The sequence below is a fragment of the Monodon monoceros genome, unplaced genomic scaffold (genome assembly GCF_005190385.1).
Source record: "Monodon monoceros isolate NGI ecotype Baffin Bay Population unplaced genomic scaffold, NGI_Narwhal_1 Super_Scaffold_6, whole genome shotgun sequence".
Taxonomy (NCBI): Eukaryota; Metazoa; Chordata; class Mammalia; order Artiodactyla; family Monodontidae; genus Monodon; species Monodon monoceros.
Window position 1 is genome coordinate 78,106,314 of NW_021703783.1, and position 7,823 is coordinate 78,114,136.

The following is a 7,823-nucleotide window of genomic DNA, read 5'->3' on the forward strand; positions in this document are numbered from 1 at the left end:
TAACAATAAAGTATGCTTTATTGCATGCTTACTGTGTGCTAGATACTGTTCTATGTACTTGATATGTATTGACTCAATCCTCAAGATAGTCCTATGAAATAGGTATTTTCTTATTCTCTCATTACAAATGAGGAAATTGGTGCTTGGAGGGGTTAAGAAACGTGCCCAAATTTGCACAGCTGAGAAATGATGAGCCTGGTTGCATATGACAATGGCAGAGAGGACCTAGAAGACCGAAACTCTTAAACAGACTCTGAACCAGTTCTCCTGTTCAGCCTTGCTCCTTCCACAACTTCAGTGGTGCCTCTAAGTTCCAAACCTCTTTAAGGGGTCTTTAAGGTTCACTTGTAGTTTTAATCTTTGTCTGTAGCCATTTAACTTTGAGCCTTCTTACCCTTAATTTGTTTTCTATTTATTAATCTGTTTTCCATCTTCATACAGTTTTTTGCAACATATTGTCTTCTGATGTCTCATTTCTCTTCCATTCATGTAGTCAGTCTGTCGCTTTGAATTAGCAGTCACTGAGAGCTATTCAGAGTTCATATAGTATCTTCCCACCAAAGATTTAGGAAGAAAGCAGAGAAGGAAACATGGAATTTTTAGTGTAGGGATACCCAAAACAGATCAATTCTGTTATGTTCTGGTATAAAGTCATTAGTTGAACTGACACTTTATGACGTTTATTGCTATTACGTTTCCAGCTCTTTGAAATTGACTGCTTGTAAAATTTTACACCCACTTGAAGAAATATTTATTCATTGCCTCCTCTTGCCAGGTATAATGTTTGGCAATGCTGGATGCAGTTTTTTTGTTTTTGTTTTTGTCTTTTTGCGGTACGCGGGCCTCTCACTGTTGTGGCCTCTCCTGTTGCAGAGCACAGGTTCCAGACGCGCAGGCTCAGCGGCCATGGCTCACGGGCCCAGCCGCTCCGCGGCATGTGGGATCTTCCCGGACCGGGACACGAACCCGTGTCACCTGCATCGGCAGGCGGACTCTCAACCACTGTGCCACCAGGGAAGCCCTGGATGCAGCTTTAAGAATATCTTTGGGTATTCTTTGGGGGAAGTTTTTGGGGTCAAAAACATTTGTCCCATTAACTAATAGCAACATAGGTTTATTTAGCTGTTTAAGTATTGTATTAATGGGGGACTTCCCTAGTGGTCCAGTGGTTATGACTCCCCACTCCCAATGCAGGGGTCCTCGGTTCAATCCCTGGTCAGGGAACTAGATCGCACGTGCAACAGCAAAAATATCCCACATGCAGCAACTAAAATTCCCACAATGCCACAATTAAAGATCCCGCACACAGCAATGAAGATCCCTCATGCTGCAACTAAGACCCAACACAGCCAAATAAATAAATAAAAAATTTAAATCTATTGTATTAATTGTTCTTTAGCTAATTAAGAGGAATTAGTAATGTTTAACCCTTGTAAATCGAAGAACGAAAAATTTGTCAGCTCGTTTGGAATAAATCAAAGCTGACTATGAAAATAAAATCCTAATCAAGTGCGTTTATACTAGACCAGTACTGACTTTGTTGTCCAGAATTTAACACATTGATCTTGTGGTAGTGAATAATTTGAAATTGTGAAGCAGTGTAAAGTGTACTTGTTTTATTTGTCCCACTGACAGAAACTAGTCAGCTTCTGGTTTGATTGGGAGAAGTAAGTTATCTATTGCTTAATAGCAATTAACCTCAAAACTTATCAGCTTAAAACAATTATTGTAGTTTTTATGTGTCAGAAATCAGGGAGCAGGACTTCCCTGGTGGCGCAGTGGTTAGGAATCCACCTGCTAGTGCAGGGGACAAGGGTTCAATTCCTGGTCCGGGAAGATCCCACATGCTGCGGAGCAACTAAGCCCATGTGCCACAACTACTGAGCCTGCGCTCTAGAGCCTGTGCTCTAGAGCCTGTAAGCCACACTACTGAGCCCACATGCCACAACTACTGAAGCCCGTGTGCCTAGAGCCCGTGCTCCACAAGAGAAGCCACCGCAATGAAAAGTATCCCCTGCTCACCACAACTAGAGAAAGCCCGCACACAGCAACGAAGACCCAATGCAGCCAAAAATTAATTAAGGCAGCGACTTAGCTGTGTGGTTCTCGCTCAAGACCTCATGGCTTTGTAGGTAGTTGTCAGCGATATAATCTGAAGGTCCAACTAGGTCAGAATATGCTCCCAAGCTCACAGGGTAGTTGGCAGGCCTCAGTTTCTTACAGGCTGTTGACTGGAGACATCATAGGTCACCTGAGTGCCCTCATGACATGGCAGCTGGCTTCTCCCAGAATAATCCAAGAAAATGCACCCATGATTGGAGCCACAGCATTTATACAACCTAATCTTGGAAACGATATACCATCACTTTCGCCATATTCTATTGGTTTTACAGGTCAAATGGGGAAGGGACGGCACAAGAATGAATACCCAGGAGGCAGAGGTGATTGGGACTCTTGGAGTTTGGCTACCACAACTGTCTTAATCTGAGGGGTTATATAGATATTTAGTTTGGACATGCTGTACAGCATTTGAAAACTGTTCAGTATTGCTTTGGAATGTATACGGACATTTCTTTGGAATGTTCACTTTGATCTGTCCATCATTCCAAAACATTATATATAAAATTAAATATGAATGAAAAGCAGTGAGACTGGAGGGGGGGTAGATTTGAGTTATCTTGCAGAGGTAAATTTAACAGACTTGATTAATATATGGTCAGAGAGAGAGAAGAAAAAATTACCTGGAGATTTTCTACTTGGCTGGCCTAGTGGAAGGTGGTTCCAGTCACTGAAAGAATTCTAAAAGAAGACTATGGGGGAAAGAAGATAGACTTTGAATACATTCAATCTGATATTTCTGTGAGAAATTGTAGCAACAATATTTGACCCATAGTAAGCACTCAGACACTGTGTGAATAAATCCAAATGGAGGTCATCTGTTGGCAATTGGGTAACTGAAGCTTAGGAGAGAAACTAGAAACAGTTGGAAGTCCTTAGGAAATAGATATATTCAGAATGATGGAAATATATAAGATTATACACAGATTTGGAAGTGAGAAAGAGCTAAGGATGAGAGTATCAGTGTTTAAGGGATGGGTAATCAAGGAAGACCAAGAGAATGCAGTGTCATTGAAGAGGGCATTTTAAGAAGAGTGGTCAACAGTTATGCTAAGTAAAATGGGGGCATAGAATGATGTCTACTGAATTTAGTCAGGTGACTGGTGAGAATAATTTCAGTGTTAAGGCAGGGGCAGATGTGTAGACAAGAGAACAGGACAGTAGCTTGAGAGTTGGCAGTATGTCAAGAAAGGTGGGTGCTTCCCTGGTGGCACAGTGGTTAAGAATCCGCCTGCCAATGCAGGGGACAAGGGTTCAAACCCTGGTCCAGGAAGGTCCCACATGCTGCGGAGCTACTGAGCCCAAGGGCCACAACTACTGAAGCCCGCGCACCTAGAGCCCATGCTCCACAACAAGAGAAGACACCGCAATGAGAAGCCCGCGCACTGCAACGAAGAGTAACCCCCGCTCGCCACAACTAGAGAAAGCCCACGCACAGCAACGAAGACCCAACGCAGCCAAAAATAAATATAAATAAAGTAAATTTATTTTTTTTTAAAAGGCGTTTGTTTCTAAAATGAGAGACCATGCAGCCATAGATAGATCAAGAAGCCATATTACCAATCCCCCAGAGATTCTCAATCTCCTAGTTTCTATCCCTCTCCAACCCTCCACCTAGAATAACTACTGTGCTAACATAGCACCATGGATTTTTGTTGTTGTTGCTTTATTAATAAAATCATACATTATTTACTCCTTTGAGTGGCTTTCACTTTGCATTGTGTTCATGAGACTAATCCATATATGTAGTGATAGATTTTTGTCACTGCTATATTTCATTGTGTGGATATAGCATAACATACATTTAACTTTTAATGGGCATTTGGGTAGTTTGAAGGTTTGGGCTATTACCAAAAATGCTGCTGTAAACATTTCTGTACATGTCCTTTGTGTGTATATATGTGTAGTTCTGTCTCTTCATTTTGTTAAAGGGTTTGCTTATGTACCAGTTGTCCATCTTTCATAATGATTTGTGGAAGTTCTTTATATGTTCTGGACTCTAGCCCTTTGTCAGTGTATCAGATTCTAATCAGGAGGCAAAAATGACATCAGTTACTTGAACAGAAATACTTTAAAGAATTATTAACCAGTCATAAAGTTAGGTAACTGAAAGAGTAACAAAAGAATTTTGAAGTATGGAGAGAGCACTGCAGCAACTATAGAACCTAAGGTCAAGAGAAAAAAGAGAAGAGGTTGGAATTATTAAAACTTAGAAGCTTGGGGCAGGAACCCTTGGGGCTGAAACTCAGACCTCTGAAGAGGGCATGCTGCCACCTGAAGGGAGAGGAAAGGCACAAAGAAACTCCACACTGGATTCTGAAACTGATACAGAAACTGTAGCACCACAGAGAAGAAACATCACTGGGTTGATACTCAGAGGAGCTGCAAGAAGATAGTCCACAGGAAGGACAAATCTCCTTTCTCCAGCCTTTCAGTCTCTAGTAACCACTATCAGCAGAGCCTAACAGGGAACCAGCCTGCAAAGTAGAAGTGTGGTTGCAGAGTCCTAACCTCAGCATCACAAAGCACAATATGTAAGGGGTTGCTTTTGGAGCCAAGAGACAAGAATTGGTACAAGGCAACTGACCAAAATTAACTTGAGAAAAAATAATAGTACTATATCTATTAAATTGAATATGTAATTTTAAACTTCACACAAAACTCAGTGATAGCATTGACTAATGAATTCTATCAAAATATAAGGAAGATATCATACTAATATACTCCCAGAGGACAGAAATAAACACTTCTCAACTTGTTCCATGCAATTCTGTCAGTGAAAGGATGATTTTTAAAATACTGCTGGAGAAATTAGGTCTCCATATAGGGAAAAGATTAACCTTGACCCCTAACTCACACTGTGCAGAAAAAATTAATTTGAGGTGGATCATTGACCTAAATGTGAAAGCTAAATCAAGCCTCTAAATAGAAACCATGAGAATATCTTTCTGACCTTAGAGTTGGCAAACATTTCTTTTAAAAGACCAAAAAAAGCACTAACCAATTAGTAAATTGGATTACATACTAAGAAGTGTGAATCAAAAGACACTTAGAAAACAGGTCAAAGAATGGCAGAAGATATTCCCAATACACATATCTGACAAAGGACTTAAACAGAATGTTTTGAAAAGTCCCAGAAATCAATAAGAAAAAGACAACTCAAACAAAAAACTAACAAAAGCCTGAAAATCTCATCACAAAAGGAAATATCCAAATAAGCATTTGAAATTGTGGTTAAAGGCTGACAGCAGCAAATGTGAAAAAGCTAATGGAGCAACTGAAACTGCAACAGCATTACACTGGAATACTATTTGGTAGTATCTACTAACGCTAAACATGCCCATCCTGTGACCTAGCAATTCCACTCAGGTATTTACCCAAGAGGCATGAAAACTTAACCACAAAAAAGAATTATTAAATGCTCATAATAATGTTTTATTCATAATTGCTCCCAACTGGAAATAGTTCACACATCCATCAACAGGAGAACAGATAATCTGTAGAATACTCTTATAATGCAATACTATGTTGCAATAAGCAAACTACAGCTACATGTAACAATGTGGATGAATTGCACAGACATAATGTTAAAACAATCCTGGGGCAAAAGTATTTAGTGTATGATTCAGTCCAAAATTCCTAAAGTAGGAAAACAGGCAAAAATATTCTATGGTGATAGAAGAACAAGGCATACATACCTTTGGGGAAAGGGTAGGTATTAGGTGAACATGAAGGATTCTTTTACAGTGATAGAATGTTCTATATATCTAGATCTAGGTTGTGGTTAACAAGGGTATATACATATGTAACCAAGAGTTTCATCAATCTATACACAAGATTTTGTGCAATTTACTGTGTTTTAAACCTCAATAAGTAAAACAAAAAAATATTTCTTATCAAAGAGATTGAGAAAATTAATTTAAAATTAATGCAGCTTTCATCTATTAATGGTCTTTTAATCTCATTTTTATTCATTACCCATTTGTATTTTTGCCCACTTTTGGTAGTTGGGAGGCTTGGATCTTACTGACAGGTGGGATCATTTTAATATTTTATGTTTATATTTCAAGTTTTTCCTAGCCTCTTTCTATTGGTCTACAGTGTTTTTGTCTATTATTAGTAAAAAAAAAAAAAAAAAAACATTGCTTTTCACATCTGTCTCTGGACGTGACAGAATAACCAGTAACAGATTTGTCCTTCCATTGTAAAAAGTTAGAAAACTAGGCAAAATATCAGTATATGAAACAACTGCTTTTCGACATTGGATAACAGACAGTATGTGACTGATCCCTGAGAGAAGAGAAACAAAAGTAGCCATACAATTACACTTTTTTCCTACAGCACTTTCCAGCTGGTGACAAAAGGAGGGTGAGTCTGAAGCAGAGCACAGGGTCTCTGGTTAGTTGAAGACACGGAAATCAAAGTTCAAGGAGGCTAAGGCAATTAGAATTTGCGGGAAAGAGTAACAGGAAAGGGAACTATGCAGGAAAAGGGCTCCAGAAATTTGCATAGGAGTCTCTTGAGTCTGGCTAAATACCAAATTGTGTGCATAGGTTGAAGAACACCTCCCCAGAGGCTCTGAGCTCAACACTTTCCAGAACTCACACAGGGCTGGGAGACATTCTCATCACAAAAAGCCAGAGTGGAAAGACCTTGTAAAATGCCCAGGATATTTAGTATAGATCCCAGAAGGGCCACAACTGAGTAGTACTAAACAAGCTCTAGAATAAAAGCTACTCTAGATACATCCTAACAGAACTTAAAAATAAGCTTTGAAAGGATTAAGCTGACCTCCTAGTAAATTAAGTCTTCCAGAACACAGTTGAACAGTCTTCAAAGGAAGACAATAAAATGCACTGTCAGTAATATTCACAATATCAAGCATCCAGTAAAATATTAAATAGAGATGCAAAGGAGCAGGAAAATGTGACCTATAAGCAGAAAATAAGTCAATAGACAGACCAAGAAATGCTTCATTACTAAATTTACTCAAAAAGTTAAAAACATGAACATAATGATGAAAGTAATGGGAGCTACGAAAAAAAAAAAAGAAAAAACTTCTGGAGATGAAAAATTACAATATCAAAACATCATTTTATTGGATGGACTTAGCAGATTAGACAGTGCAAAAGAAGATGAATGAACCTGAAGACAGAGCAATACAATTATCCAAACTGAAACACAAAGAGGAAGAGCCTCAGTGACCTGTGAGGTGATATCAAGCAGTCTTTCATACATGTAATTGGAATACCCGAAGGAGAGGAGAGAGAGCAGAAAAACCATTTGAAGAAATGATGGATAAGATTTTACTAAATTTCACAAAAACTATAAACCCAGTCATGTGAGTAGTACCAAAGTCAAGATATAAAATATTTCTATCACCCCAGAAAGTTCCCTTATTGACCCTTTGTAATCAATCTCCTGCCTCCAACCCCATACCCTGGCAAGAACTGCTTTTTGTTCCTACAGTTTTGCCTTTTCCAGAGTGACATAAATTAACCATACACTTTGTAGCCTTTTGAGTCTGGCTTCCATCACTCAGCACACTGGTTCTCAACTGGTGGTTTTGCACCCCAGGGGACACTTGGCAATGTCTGGATATTTTTAGTTGTTACAAATTTGTTTGGGGGAGGGCACTATTGGGTAGAGGCCAGGGATGCTGCTAAACATCCTACAATACACAGGACAGCCCCCATAACAAAGAA